Raw genomic sequence first — 15,748 nt, forward strand, 5'->3', positions numbered from 1 at the left:
ATGCAGTCCTAGGAATCTCAGGTCCACAATAAATGCTTGATTTGTTTGATAATGTCCGTTATTTATGTCCAATTAGCTACTTTGGTTAGCGCGTTTGGTAAACAATTCCAAAGTCACAAAGCGGGTCCACTATAACGTGACAATGTCCAAAATTCCCATAACAGTCAGTAGAAACATGTCAAACGATGTACTGAATCAATCTTTAGAATGTTGTTAACATACATCTTGAATAACATTCCAACCGGAGAATTAGATTGACTTCAGTTGAGCGATGGAACGGAGCTGCCTATCACGTGAACGCGCGTGGTCAAAGCATGGTCAGCTCGTGGCAGTGGTGACTAATTCCTGTCTCCTTCGGCCCCCCTTCACATTAGTCATCAGACAAAGTTCTATTGACATCTAGTGGAAGCCGTAGGAAGTGAAAACTCATCAATATCTCGCTTTAATTTCATTGAGAGCTTGGTTGAAAATCTGCCACCTCAGAAAAAATCCAAACAGGAAGTGGAACTTCTCAGGTTTTTGCCCGCCATATGAGTTCTGTTATACTCACAGACACAATTCAAACAGTTTTAGAAACTTCTGAGTGTTTTCTATCCAATACTACTGATAATATGCAAATATGAGCAACTATGACTGAGGAGCAGGCCGTTTACTCTGGGCACCTCTGTGCACCTTTCATCCAAGCTACTCAATACTGCCCCTGCAGCCATAAGAAGTTAAAGAACCGCAGGACATCCATATGGCCCGATGCAGAGCCTGCAGCAAATCAATAAAAGTTCACGCCATGGGCGAAGCAGCTCTGATGAGCCATGCTGCTAGAGCATCACACAGGCAGTGTTGCCAACTTTGTGACTTTGTCGCTATATTTAACGAGTATTCAGACCCCTCTAGCGACACATTTTCCAAAAATCGACTAGTGACAAATCTAGCAACTTTTTCTGGTGTTATTGGAGACTTTTGGAGACTGACGTGATAGCATGTATAGTTCTTACTCTTTTCAACAGCAGCGGATGCTACCGTGGGCCCCACCCCCTTTCCCAAAGCACTCGCAGGCGGCCCAGTCCTCGCGCAGCAGTCCCTCCCAGCTGCAGTCAAAGCAGGAGATGTTCACCCCTCTGCGTCCAGAATGCAAATTAATCGCGCATGCGGGAAGCCGCTGCTGGCTGATCCTGCCCTGGCTTACACTCAGGGCGGGATGTAAATGTAAAATCACTGCATTTGACTCACACAGCCTTAGTCACTTACGCACCTTAGTGCTGTAAAAAAACACATGACAACTCAAAAACATACTCAACAGGCAAAGTTCCACCCAAAACAAGCTGCCATTTGTGGTTAATAAAATTGACTGAAAAAAGGCTGAGGCCACCATTAGCTATCGCTGAACACTGTTCCATGCCGGCATGTAATCACATTGGAGAAGCATGTAGAGCTGCTTTGTCAGACTCCACTGCTGCTACCCACTTCAAAATGCACAGGACAAAGTGCACAGAAATTATTAATGGTGTTCTAGCACCATACTTTCTGAAAAAGATGGTCGCAGATGTGGGTGACTAGCGTTTCAGCCTCCTCGATGAGTCCACAGATGTAAGTGTTTCTAAGTACCTGCAAATATTGGGGGTTGTGATAAGGTTGTGGGGTTGTGATAAGGTACTTTAGGTTGTGGGGTTGTGATAAGGTACTTTAGTGACACCAAGCAGACAATTGTATCAACATTTCTGGGGCTTGTTGAGTTGGAGGGAGGAGATGCCAAATCTATAGCCCGTGCTGTTGTGGCTTTCCTCGAAGTGTCATCTTAAAAAGAGAAACTCCTGGGGATAGGGACTGACAATGCCTCTGTTATGACGGGGATTAACAATGAGGTCCATAAAGTGCTGAAGGAGGAGTATTGCCTCAAATATGTGGTTCTTATTCGCTGTGTGTGCCACTCTCTGCAGCATGCTCATTTGTAGTTCTAAACATATATTTAGGGTGTTTTTTACTCACTTTTTGTCTCTCCCACAACGTTATTCCTCTCCTACAGCGTCCATCACAATTACATGCACATGGCCAATTATGCAAATTAGGTGATGACGTCATTTTGCGACTTTTAGGACAGCCAATAGCTACTTTCCTTACTGAGGAGTTGGCAACACTGCACACAGGACGGCACTCCACAAATGAAAAGCAGGTAGGTCCTACCCCTGGTAACATGTAGAGAGGAATACTACAACCATACTTAGTTACTAACGTTAATTATTTAGCTAGATTATTCCGTCTCTTCGTGCTTGGGTAAATTAACTTTAACATTACAGAATTATTCGGTCAAATTAACGTTTGCTATGTTGTTAGCTAATGTTATCTAGATGTCTCAGTCAGTTTTTCCACAGAATCACACCTGTCAATATAGTGCTAGCTAGCTAACGTTAGTAAACTTGCGGCAAACAGAGTTGGACAGTGAACATTTAAAAGTAAATGACAGTTTGCTAACGTTAGCTGAAAGTTTACATTTAGTTAAAGGACGTTCACTAGAGTTGTTAGTGACAATGTTTCATGACTAATGCTAGCTAACGTTAGCATGCTAGCTAGTCATTCATCAGACTTGGACACTTATTTTCTTACAGCTCCGACTCTATTGAACTATGTGGAAAAGTCATCGTCATCTACATCACCACCTAGACAATCTTCTACAATTACCACATTCACCACCTCAAGACAGTCCGTCGTTACTTGCGTTCCCAAAGAGGAGTCTTACTACTCTTTCTTTCCACTGTAGTGGAGGCATGGCTGTGTGGCATGGTTTATAAACTGTCACCTGTAACATTAAATTATTTTTAGGAACATATTATTGTAATGACCCGGCTGGGTCATAAAGGGAAAAGAGACGGACTCTAGGTGTGCAGGTCAGAACACAGGTTTATTCCTAAACTGGGCTATTGTTCAGGCCACAGCCCACGCCGCTAAATGCCGAACGTACACAATTTTACCATGTCGAGTTAAGGGTCACTCTCATAGGAACAGATCAAGGCCCCGAACAGAAAGAACGAGAGATGAGACAGTAATCCCTATTTATGCATTTCCAAACCCTGTGGGATTACCCATCATACCCCCCCAACCTTTCCATCTGTCCTGACATATTTAACCCCTGCTAGTAGCCATGAGAACCATAACACACCCACAAACACAGAACATAATACCGGGTCGTTACATAGCCCCCCCCCTTTCTAAACCCTAGCCCCTAGGGTTACACAACAAAATCCTTAAAACGACCCGGAGGTCGCATCAGTCTCTTGGGCCTCCCCGTGACTCTCACCGGTGAACCCCCAGAACACTCCTCTGCCCCAATGTCATTTCCAGCGCCCTCCGAAGAAGCAGCCCCCTCCCCAGGCTCAGGTTGCGCTAGAGTCTCCTCGTTAGACTGTTCCCGTGGGCTCACATCAGAGCCCTCACTCCCATTCCCTACCGTTTTCCTCCCTCTGTAGGGTGCCAATTGATCCCGGTGGACCACCACCTTCCTGCTCCGTGGGGGGACCTCCACCCGGTACGTCACCTCCCCCACTCTCTCTATCACCAGACACGGCCCCACCCATGCACTGTCCAGCTTTGGGCACCGCCCCTTCTTGCGCGTGGGGTTGTGAAGCCACACACATTTTCCCGCTCCAAAGTGCCTCCCCCTAGCGCGCGAGTCGTAGTGGCGCTTTTGGCGCACCCCTGCGTTCTCGAGTTGCTCTCTTGCGAAGGTGTGAGCCGCTTCTAACCGGTTCTGCAGACGACACACATAGTTCGGGCCAGGCAAAACCCCGTCGTCATTATCAGGAGGGTGGCCAAACGTCAGTTCGGCTGGGGTGCGCAACTCACGACCTAACATTAGTAGTGCTGGGGAGCACGCAGTCGATTCTTGAACAGCCGACCTACACGCCATAAGAATAAACGGTAAGTGGGTGTCCCAATCTCTCTGGTGTTTTGAGGTAACGATGGCCAGCTGCTGTGCTAATGTTCTGTTAAATCTTTCCACCAGCCCATCACTCTGGGGGTGAAGCGGAGTAGTGCACGTCTTCTCCGCGCCTAACCGTCTACACAACTCTGAGAACACCCGTGACTCGAAGTTTCTCCCCTGGTCGCTGTGAATAGACTGTGGCACCCCAAACCGACTGATTATTCCCCCCACCAACGCATCAGCTACTGTCTCTGCCTCCTGTTATGGGAGAGCGTAAGCCTCCGGCCACTTGGTGAAGTAGTCCATAGCGGTTAGAATCCACCTGTTACCGCTGTCTGTGGTTGGAAACGGCCCTACTATGTCTACCCCCAGTCTCTCCATGGGCTCCCCTACTGGGAATTGTTGTAGGAGGGCATGTGACTGACCTGGAGGTCCTTTTTTAGCAGCACACTCGTCGCACTGCCTACAAAAGTCCTCAACATCCCTCCTGTGCCTGGCCCAATAGAAGCCTTTACGCACACGCTTTAACGTTTTGGAGACCCCAAAATGCCCTGCGCCTACTCCCCCATGAAGCTGCTGTAACACGCTCCCCTGCAGCCTTTTGGGCACCACTACCTGCCACGTAATTTCTCCAGTCGCTGGCTTTTTCCACCCCCTCTGGAGCACTCCCTCAGCCACTCTAAGGACTGTGAATTTAGCCCACAGTCCTTTGGTGACTGGTGATAGAGGGGCTACTTCCCCCCACGGCGGTCGTCTTCTCTCTTCCACCCACCGCAGCACAGGACGCAGCTCTGCGTCCTCCTCCTGGCGACGCCTCCACTCCCCAACGTCCACAGCCTCAAGCTCCCGGCACTCTGTCACACTCAGCTGACTCACCGTGGCGGTGACTCCCTCCTCCCTGCACAGTTCTCTCTCTCGCTCCACCCGTTTGGCGCAGTACCCACAGCCATCCTCAGCACACGGGCGGCGGGACAAGGCGTCTGCATTGCTGTGGCGAAGGCCGGCTCTGTGCTCCACCTGGAAGTCGTAGGGTTGCAGCTCCTCCAGCCAGCGGGCAATCTGACCCTCTGGCTCCTTGAAGGAGAGAAGCCACTGCAGGGCGGAGTGATCCGTCCGGACCACAAACGGCAGGCCCCCCAGGTAGTACTTGAAATGGCGTACTGCTGCCACGACAGCCAAAAGCTCTCTCCTTGTCACGCAGTAGCGTTTTTCAGCCTTATCAAAAGTTCTGCTGTAATAAGCTACTACGTGTTCCCCATCAGGACCACGCTGAGCCAGCACAGCCCCCAAACCCTCATTGCTTGCGTCGGTGTCCAGGATGAACGGACGGTTCGGGTCTGGTGAGGCCAGGACAGGGGCCTCCATCAGGGCACGTTTGAGGGCCTCAAACGCCCGCTGGTGCTCTTCGGTCCACTGAAAAACAGTGTCCTCCTTGAGAAGGTGGTTCAAAGGAGCCGCTACCCCCGCAAACCCCTTCACAAACCTACGATAGTAGGATGCCAGCCCCAGGAAGCTCTTAACCTCTTTTTTTCCCCCCTGGAACTGGCCACCCCCTCACAGCCTCTACTTTGTCTGGCATCGTGCTGATGCCCTCACCACCCAGCTGATGCCCCAGGAACGCCACCTCCCTTTGCATGAAATGGCACTTTCCCGGATGTAATTTTAGCCCCGCCCCCGAGATCCTCTCCAACACTCGCCTAATTGCCCCCAGTGCCCCCTCAAACGATGTGCCGTGCACCAATATGTCATCTAGGTACACAACACACTCGTCTCTCGGAACCCCCGCCAGCACTCTGTCCATGAGCCTCTCAAAGGTGGCAGGAGCATTACAGAGCCCGAAGCACAGCACCTTGAACTGCCAATGGCCCCTATCTGTGGAGAAGGCCGTTTTTTCACGTGCCCCTGGCGAGAGGGGCACCTGCCAGTAGCCACTGCGCAGATCAAGGGAGGAGAACCACGAGGACCCTCTCACGTGGTCTAGCGACTCATCAATCCTCGGTAGGGGATAAGAGTCTTTAGTGGTGACAGAATTTAGGCCCCTGTAGTCAACACAAAACCTAAGTTTACCCCCTTTCTTAGGCACCATGACGACCGGCGCGGACCATGGGCTATCTGATGGCTCAATGAAATCAGCCCGCAACATGTCAACAATAGCTGTGTCTGCTGCTTCCCTCCTGGCAAGGGGAATACGACGGGGCCGAATTTTAATGGGTCGGGCGTCCCCAGTGTCTATTTCGTGCTGGACTAGGTGCGTTTGTCCTACCTCATCTTCCCCCCAAGCGAAGCTATCTTTAAAGTCCAACAGCAGCTGCTTTAACTGTCTCTGTTGTCTCTCATCCAGACCCTGACAGTTCTTCAGCCACACAGCCTCGACGGCGTCGATAGCTTCCTCCTTCCCCCCGTCGGGCTGATGGGGTGAAGGAGCCAGTGTGTTTTGGGCTACTGGGCTGCCTGTGCTTGCACCATGATGGGGAGTGAAGGCCGTCGCCGCCGGAGACAGCTGCTGGGATGGCACAACGACCAAGGGAGCAGCCGGGATGACCGGTGGAGTTTCTGCAAGCTTGGAGGAAGATGGAGGGACAGCCCTGCCCCCTGCTGGCCCTCCCGAAGGCGACATTCCCACTGTGGGCCCCCCCGACAGCCTCAAAGTGCCCGACGCTAAGTCCAACTGAGCCCCACAGTTTTTCAAAAAGTCCATTCCCAGTATACAGGGGTCCTGCACCGTTGCTACCCACACCGGACACCCCACAGTTCTCCCCCCCACAGTCACAGATAGCTGACACTTCCCTAACATGGGGGCTAGCTCCCCCGTGACAGTCCGTAGCTGGACAAGGGTCGGCTCCACCCGCACCCCAACAGGTAGTATGTCTGGTCTCACCAGGGTTACTGTAGAGCCCGTGTCAACCAGGGCCAAACATTCCACCCCCTCTACCTTGGCGATGACATTGCAGAAGTCCCCAACGGTGGTACGTCCCACCACAACTACCGGACTAGGAAACACGGCGGCAGCTACACCCTGGGGGAGCAGGTCCCCACCCTCTTGTCTGCGCTGCTGGGTACCTCCTTTGCTTACAGTGGGTTCGGGGGCGGGGGGGTGGGCCCGCGCTGCCCCCTGCGCGAGAACCCGCTGTCGTTTCCCTGGTGACGGGGGAATCTGCCACACTTCCGCTGAATGTGGCCAGACTGGCCACAACCCCAGCAGACAATAGGAGTTGAGCTGACACTGCGACGTTGCCTGGAGCCCCTCTCCATGACAAGCGAAGCAGTCTTGACTAGCCCGCCCAACTCGTCAACCCACTCTGGTTTTGTGACCCCTGGCACCCCAGCTACCGCTGCTCTCACCTCTGGTTGACTGGCGACTTCCACTCTCACTCCCTCACCCCAGATCAGCTCCCTCTTCCTGGCTATCTCCACTGCAGCCCGCAGAGATGGTGGGTCCGCCATCTGAACATGCTTACCCAGTTCGGTGGAAGAGAGCGCTCTAATAAAACTGTCCCGTGCCAGCTCGTCTTGCACCCCAATCGGCATAGTTGCATAAGCCCGCCTGGTCAGGCTCAGAATACCACTTGCCAACGCCTTTAATGATTCCCCCTGAAGTCTCTTTTTGTTACTCAGTTCAATCCGCAGCATGTTGGGCTGCGCGTCGCTGCCGAAACGCCCCCCCAATGCCTCCACTAGCGCACCGTAGTCGCCCCTCTCGTCCGGGGCTAGCGTTAACAGGCATTCCGACGCCTCCTCTGCCAGGCTCAGGGCAAGCTGTAACGCTTTCGTCTCGTCAGACCACCTCCCGGCTCTAGCCAACAACTCGAATTGAGTGAAAAAAACTTCCCATTTACCTTGTCCATTGAACTTTGGTAGTTTAGCCGCTACCGTGGCTAATGGCAATAGGCCGCTGCCATCTCTGTTTACATAAGCAGGCCCAGCCATTTCCGCACCCGGTGACGTCGATATCCCCGTCGCCGTGACGTCTGCTCTCGAGCGGTGTGAAGGAAAACCCGCCAGTTCTGCCATCTTGCTGACTGACAATTTAACTCCCGCCATGTGGCTCTCCAGCTTTTCTACGGCAGTCGCCGCCTGACCCTCCCGACCGGGTACCCCCGAGCCCACAACGGACACTTTGTCCGACTCTTCCTTAATTTTCCGCCTCGCCCCAAGCATCATGACCGTAGATGCGAGTCACGCTAAAGCCAACCCGGCCTATACTGAACAGCTAACTCGCCTAGTCTCGATCCCGTAGTTCGAAAGCACTTCTGACACCAATGTAATGACCCGGCTGGGTCATAAAGGGAAAAGAGACGGACTCTAGGTGTGCAGGTCAGAACACAGGTTTATTCCTAAACTGGGCTATTGTTCAGGCCACAGCCCACGCCGCTAAATGCCGAACGTACACAATTTTACCATGTCGAGTTAAGGGTCACTCTCATAGGAACAGATCAAGGCCCCGAACAGAAAGAACGAGAGATGAGACAGTAATCCCTATTTATGCATTTCCAAACCCCGCGGGATTACCCATCATACCCCCCCAACCTTTCCATCTGTCCTGACATATTTAACCCCTGCTAGTAGCCATGAGAACCATAACACACCCACAAACACAGAACACAATACCGAGTCGTTACATTATGTTTGATTTCATATTCTCTCTCTGTGATACAAACACACAGGCTAGAAACAAATAATAAGTGTTTGATTTCAATCTTTTTTTTATTTTACTCTTAGGTGTGCTGTTCTCAGCGATGTTCCCAGACAGTGCAATAGTCAAGACCTTTGCATGCGGGGCAACAAAGTCCAGCTGTGTGCACACATGGCTTGGCTCCTCATTTCAAGCACTTGTTGTCCAAAAAAATTGTCTACTGGGGAGGAGGACTATGTACAGTGGGGAGAAGAAGTATTTGATACACTGCCGATTTTGCAGGTTTTCCTACTTACAAAGCATGTAGAGGTCTGTAATTTTTATCATAGGTACACTTCAACTGTGAGAGACGGAATCTAAAACAAAAATCCAGAAAATCACATTGTATGATTTTTAAGTAATTAATTTGCATTTTATTGCAGGACATAAGTATTTGATACATCAGAAAAGCAGAACTTAATATTTGGTACAGAAACCTTTGTTTGCAATTACAGAGATCATATGTTTCCTGTAGTTCTTGTCCAGGTTTGCACACACTGCAGCAGGGATTTTGGCCCACTCCTCCATACAGACCTTCTCCAGATCCTTCAGGTTTCGGGGCTGTCGCTGGGCAATACGGACTTTCAGCTCCCTCCAAAGATTTTCTATTGGGTTCAGGTCTGGAGACTGGCTAGGCCACTCCAGGACCTTGAGATGCTTCTTACGGAGCCACTCCTTAGTTGCCTTTCAGGACAAAGGGATTTCTTCCACCTCACAGAACTTGAGGTACGAACAGATTTCATCTTCCGGAAAAAGTATAAAAGATCGGTGAAGATTCCAGCTATTAACTGGTCCGTTTGTCACAACTTGGGAAACTCATGGGAGACTGTGTGGCTACATTACCATACTGCTTTTTATATAATAGCCTCAGATATGAGGTTTACATCTAATTGTTGTAAGATGAATGAGTGAGTATGATACTGTTTGTATAATTGTGTAATATGATGTTGGACTGTTTAATTAAGAAAAATACAATTCCTTTTGATTTGAACTAAATCCGAGGACCCGCCCCTGAGCCCAGTTGGGTCAGACATCCTGGGACAGCCCCTTTCTGCAATCCTAATAAAAACCCAACTCTGAGAAATTATCACTAGACCATGTTTTTTCTCCATTAGGAGGGGACAAAGGTTGTGGACAATTGCTGAATCTTTAACCATACCACGTGGTTAAACTCTTAGACGAATAAGAACAAGTCTTTGATATTGACTACTAGTCTGCAGCTAGGAATTCGGTATCATTGAACGCGAAGAACGACAACCGCCGAAACATCCATTCTATAACGAATGTTACTCTGAACTGTCCACAATAACCAAGACAGAAAGACGGACGAAACTCTCCAACAGAAACTAACTTTTCTCCAGCGATCAAGACGACACACTGAGCGTAAATATATATATATTGATTGCAGTTGTTCCCGAATGAGTGAGCGTTCATGTGTAAAGGATTAGCATGTCAATTGTTATAATTATGAACTCTGTAGTGACATCTTAGTCGACCCCCCCCCCCCCCCATTTCCCCTTTGTCTAACAAGCCGCCATGCCGTTTCAGCCCACTAGGGCATATTTCTCCTATCATTTCATGTAACCATTTTAAGTTTGTTTGTTTGTTTATGCATTTCTGTGAATTACTTAGTTAGTAATAAATAAATGATTTAAGACAATTGATGTATGGATGACTCATAGTGAAGACTGGGTTCGTGCAGATAACCAACAATTTACGACGTTTGGAATGAGACTAACGTGAGGTAAAATAAATAAATCATTAATCAGAAGACTATTGATCAGATATGAAAATATCTGAAAGGTTATATTGGGAAATTATAACTTTGTAATCTGAATACATTCCCTGGTGCCCCAAATTCATAGTTAATTAGTTACGTTATTAATCAGTTGATCGCGTAATCCCCAATTACAGGAATCTTTGATATAAACTATAAGTCTTCAATTTAATGATAGCAAAGACACGACATTAGTCACATGCGCCGAATACGACAGGTGTAGATCTTGCAGTGAAATGCTTACTTACGAGCCCCTAACCGACAGTGCAGTTTCAAAAAATGCAGATAAGAATAAGAGATAAAAGTAACAAGTATTTAAAGAGGAGCAGTAAAAAATAACAATGCACTGGCACCCCCCTGTATATAGAGTCAATGTGCGGGGGCACCGGTTAGTTGAGGTAGTATGTACATGTAGGTAGAGTTAATGTGACTATGCATAGATGATAAACAGAGAGTGGCAGTGGAGGGGGGGGGCAATGTGAATAGTCTGGGAAGCCATTTGACAAGATGTTCAGGAGTCTTATGGCTTGGGGGTAGAAGCTGTTAAGAAGCCTTTTGGTCCTAGACTTGGCGCTCCGGTACCGCTTGCCGTGCGGTAGCAGAGAGAACAGTCTATGACTTGGGTGACTGGAGTCTTTGACAATTTTTTGGGACTTCCTCTGACACCTCCTAGTATATAGGTCCTGGATGTCAGGAAGCTTGGCCCCAGTGATGTACTGGGCCGTACGCACTACCCTCTGTAGCGCCTTGCGGTCAGATGCCGAGCAGGCGGTGATGCAATCGGTCAGGATGCTCTCGATGGTGCAGCTGTAGAACTTTTAGACCAATGACACTTTTAGACCTATGTAGACCCATGACAAATCTTTTCAGTCTCCTGAGCGGGAAAAGGTGTTGTCGTGCTCTCTTCGACTGTCTTGGTGTGTTTGGACCATGATAGTTAATTGGTGATGTGGATATATTGATTGGGCCTAACTTTTTTCAGCCAAAAAGTGTTAATGCGAAAATTATTGCATTAGCATGGTTATGCTCATCATTGCCTTAATTGTGTCTTTATTTTAAATCCAATGCATCCAAAGTGTGGTTTACAGCCTGTCCTGCCTCATAACATATTTTCTGGTCCCTTTCAGATCATAGTCACGTCAACAGTGGGCGTCAGGCTTGTAAGAGACATGAAATATATGTGAGCTTTGGTGACCTAGGCTGGATGGTGAGCTTCTGTCTCCCTTAACTACTCATTATACTGAATAGATAATATCATGAGCTAACATTGTGTCACCTTATTTGCTGTAACACACAGTTTGTATTTTTAAGGGAAGCAAGGCATTTGTGTAGTATGCATTTTAGTGTATGTTCTTTGCATGTTTTATGAAGTATTTTTGATTGAAATATAGTCTGTTCTAGTCATTCATCTAATCTTGTCATTCCATTTCTATAGTATTTCCCTCCGTTAAGACTGGGTCCTGGCTCCTACGGGTTACTGTGCCTTCTACTGTGATGGAGAATGCCTATACCCTCTGGGTTCCTGCATCAACACCACTAACCCCGCTATGATCCAACTAGTGGTCAGTATGCACTACTACACCCTCTCTCACATGAATGCTAACATTGTTTTCAGTTGGAAAGATGCTAAATGGCTCAGACATTATGGAAATATGGCAAATTGAAACAAAAATACCCAAGATACCTGAGTCTACAATTGCAGACTCTTAATGTAGAGTACAGATAGTGAGAAGTTACATTCAAGACAGAAGCATTTGTGCCCTCTAGTGATCGACTTTATACTACAGCCGCTCTTTCCATGACAGACTGACCAGGTAAATCCAGGTGAAAGCTATGACCCCTTACTGATGTCACTTGTTCAATCCACTTCAATCAGTGTAGATGAAGGGAAGGAGACAGGTTAAAGAAGGATTTTTAAGCATTGAGACAATTGAGACATGGATTGTGTATGTGTGCCATTCAGAGGGTGACTGGGCAAGACAACAGATTTAAGTGCCTTTGAATGGAATATGGTGGTAGGTGTATAAAGAATGGTCCACCACTGTGGGAAGCATTGGAGTGAACATGGGCCAGCATCCCGGTGGACACCTTGTAGAGTTCATGTCCCGACAAATTGAGTCTGTTCTGAACAACAGGGGGTGCAACTCAATATTAGGAAGGTGTTCTTAATGTTTTGTAAACTCAGTGTATGTAGGCCTACATATTTTTAAATAGTACAGAATCACACATCACAATTCAAAGCCATAAAGTGTGGGCCAGTAGTACCTGTAAATCACCTAAACTTTGTTTTTCATTTCCATATGCAAAGAATAAAGCATAATTGTTCATGTAATAATGTAATATTAGCCTCATAACTCCAGGAAGAGGAAATAGTGATGAAATAATCAAGTAAATGAAAAGACAGAGACAAATGCTTTTGAACTACTAGTTATTTTATTTAAAAATGTAAAATTCAGTGCAAAGTAATGTAGTGCATTTGTGTCTAGACCCCTGTGTGGTGGCAAAGTGTCACAAGAATCCTGTGGGAGAGAAAACATTAATTCAATGGGTGTTAACTAATCAGGGTTCAACGAAGCACTTCAAGTCCTCAATTCCTGAGAGAGAGAAAGAGAGAGAAGTGTGGTGTTTCAGATCTCTGCAGTAGGACTACATGCTGGCCATGAGGTTCTCCAGGTGGTACTCCAGGAGGCTGGAGAGCTCAGTGACCAGAGACACTGGGTTAAAGTACCAGGCCAGCTGCTGCCCAAACATGTCATCTAGCAGAGCCATCAGCCCGCCCTGAAGAGAACACCACACAACACACAGAAAATGGCTCTGAGTTACTAGCTTAGCAAGAGCAGAGAGACAATGAGAGTTACTCCTCGTAAAACGGCATTGAAACCCTGTTATTCATGAAAAAGTAAAGAGGAAGTAAACTAGGAATAGGGAAGTAAACTCTTGAATCTTACATTGAGCAGCAGCAGGTATCTCTCGGCCTTTGGCTCAATGCTGGCAGCTACGGGCAGGAAGGAGTTCAGTAGAGCGAACAGACGCTCCATGAACCCACCAGGGTGCTAAAAGAAACAGAGGATAGAAGAGAAATTGAAGTGAAATTACAAATAGAGAGAAATCAGAACATGTACCAGTGAGATGCTACTTACCACCATTAGGGACTTCTGAGCTGTCATCATCCCGAACATCACCAGTTCAAAGAGGACATCTATCAGGTTAACATGATGGATCTAGGACAAGAAAACACGTTTGGAGAAAATAGGAATGATTTCAAATAGATCAGCTACTGTGATGTATAAAAGACATGCATGAGGAAGAACTCAAGGTGAGACTTGAAAGAGTTAATGAACTCACCTTTGCCTCAGCCAGCTCCCTCTCAATGTCAATCTGCTTGGAGGGGTCACTCAGGTAGTCCACAAAGATGTTATAGGCACGGATGAATTCGGCCTCGTCCTATCCCAAAGCAAAGAGCATTGATGTTAGTGAACAGAACACATTTCCCACTGAGGACGCTCTCTTTCCCTAGAATGAATAATGAGTTAGTGAGCTACCATGTGGTGGGCCTGAACCAGTGCGCCCATTAGGACCTTTCCCGCCACAAACAGATGGTTCCTGCTCAGGGTGGAACCAAGCAGGGTCTAGAGAAGAGGGAAGAGTTAGGGTGAGACAGACAGAACAAGAAGACACAGAGAGAAAAGGAAAAAGGAGGTCCACTCACAGTGAAGGCCTGGCGCAGGGAGACGAGCCTCAGGGCGATGTCCTCCACTCTCTTGGTGGTAAGGTAGAGGCTGTGGGAGGGAGGGAATGGAGCATGTCAACCATTAGAGTCAATGGGGATAACAGCATGGTGACCACTATCCTTCAGCATCTGACAAGCCCAGACTACACAGACATTTAGAGGAACTCACTTTAGCAGAGGAACCTCCCTCTCCTCAGGCAGCAGGTCCTCCTCCCAGCCCTACAACAACAGAACAAACATTCAACATCAGTGACCAATGCAATGACATGACAAACAATGGGTCAATGGAAGGATCTTAATGCTACTAGTCAATAGTATGTGTACTGTAGGTGTGTGTGTAACATCTGACCTCATAGCAGTTGTGGCCCTCAGGCTCTGGCTCAGTGAACTGCTGATTGGTGGGCGTAGAGACGGAGGCAGCCTCCGACCACGCCGAGGAGGAGAGCAGCCCATCCAGCCCCATGTGGAGAGTGGCGTACACCACCGAGACGTCAGTCTGCTGCTCCAAAAACACACACAACACACTTGTTTACCACACACACACGTTATTGGTAAACAGAGCATATCTAATGGAAAAATGGCCAATAATTTTGGAAAAGGTTTATTTACCTGGTAGCAGCCAAGCGTCACGTCCACAGACGTCTCATGGCGGAGGTGAGAAGCATACTGGGTCACCCTGCCAGCCACATACTGACAGAGAGAGACGATATGTTAAGGCCAAATGGAATAAGTGAAGAAAAGCCTAATCTAATACTATTTCAGTAGTATTTACATCTTACCAGGATCCAAGTGACGGACTGCACCTTGGTGGCACAGTAGGGGATGCCCTCTGGACTAAGTCTGGCTGTCTCCCTGGAGATGGCCCACACCAGTTGAGTCTCCAGGCCTCGAACCCTACTCACATGGTGCATCCTCACCACCACCTGCTGTGGAGAGAAACAACATCAGCCATCGCTGTAACATATTTCCATCAAGATCACATGACTCTGACAATGTAGATTAGGACTAGGTAGTTACAAAGACACATACCTGGGATCCCCCACGCATGTAGGTGATAATGGGGCTGATGAACTGGAAAGTTCTCCAAGCTTTAGCCACCGGACCGGCATTGTTCTGCACAGGAGTGGGGTGACATTACAATACATTCAGGTTAGAAACAGCTAACATTGTAACAGTGATGTGTGTGTGGGGGGGGGTCTCTTACTCTGATCACAACAGGCCCACAGTACAGGGGGCTGAACCTAATCGGTATCAACTGCCAATTACCAGTGGCCTCCTAAAGCAGACAACAAAGATTTTTAGAATTAATATCTGGGATACTTTTCAAACATAAAACCAAAAACGTTCTGAAAATTGTACCTCAAGGATAGTCGGCACATCTGGCACATCCTCAAGGATGATAGCAGCATCCTGGACATCAAGGATGACTGGCAGCAGTGGCACATCCAACTGGACCTCATCCAGTACATTTGATTCTAAAATTAGGAACAGGAATACAAACAATCAATTGTCAGGACGTAAAACCTATCAAGCTAGCTAGTAACGTCACTACTAGTAAAAGTCCAACAGTGCTTCGCTTAGCAACAATTATTAAAGTTAACGTTAGCTTGCAAGTCTGTATTACAGAAATACACAACATTTCACAAATTACATTTT

The 15,748-nt window shown here is 47.8% G+C and overlaps 2 long non-coding RNA genes across 2 annotated transcripts; both read right to left on the bottom strand.

Annotated features, from left to right (window-relative positions):
• Positions 1–13,935: 13,935 nt before the first annotated feature.
• On the bottom strand, positions 13,936–14,551 carry LOC120027376. The gene is made up of 4 exons (XR_005473296.1): positions 14,442–14,551; positions 14,262–14,311; positions 14,072–14,141; positions 13,936–13,991 (listed from the first exon to the last, which is right to left on the bottom strand). It is a non-coding gene; the product is annotated as an uncharacterized LOC120027376 (long non-coding RNA).
• A 396-nt stretch (positions 14,552–14,947) lies between these two features.
• LOC120027377 lies at positions 14,948–15,346 on the bottom strand. The gene is made up of 3 exons (XR_005473297.1): positions 15,297–15,346; positions 15,122–15,205; positions 14,948–15,018 (listed from the first exon to the last, which is right to left on the bottom strand). It is a non-coding gene; the product is annotated as an uncharacterized LOC120027377 (long non-coding RNA).
• Positions 15,347–15,748: the final 402 nt, after the last annotated feature.

The sequence above is a fragment of the Salvelinus namaycush genome, chromosome 32 (assembly GCF_016432855.1).
Source record: "Salvelinus namaycush isolate Seneca chromosome 32, SaNama_1.0, whole genome shotgun sequence".
Taxonomy (NCBI): Eukaryota; Metazoa; Chordata; class Actinopteri; order Salmoniformes; family Salmonidae; genus Salvelinus; species Salvelinus namaycush.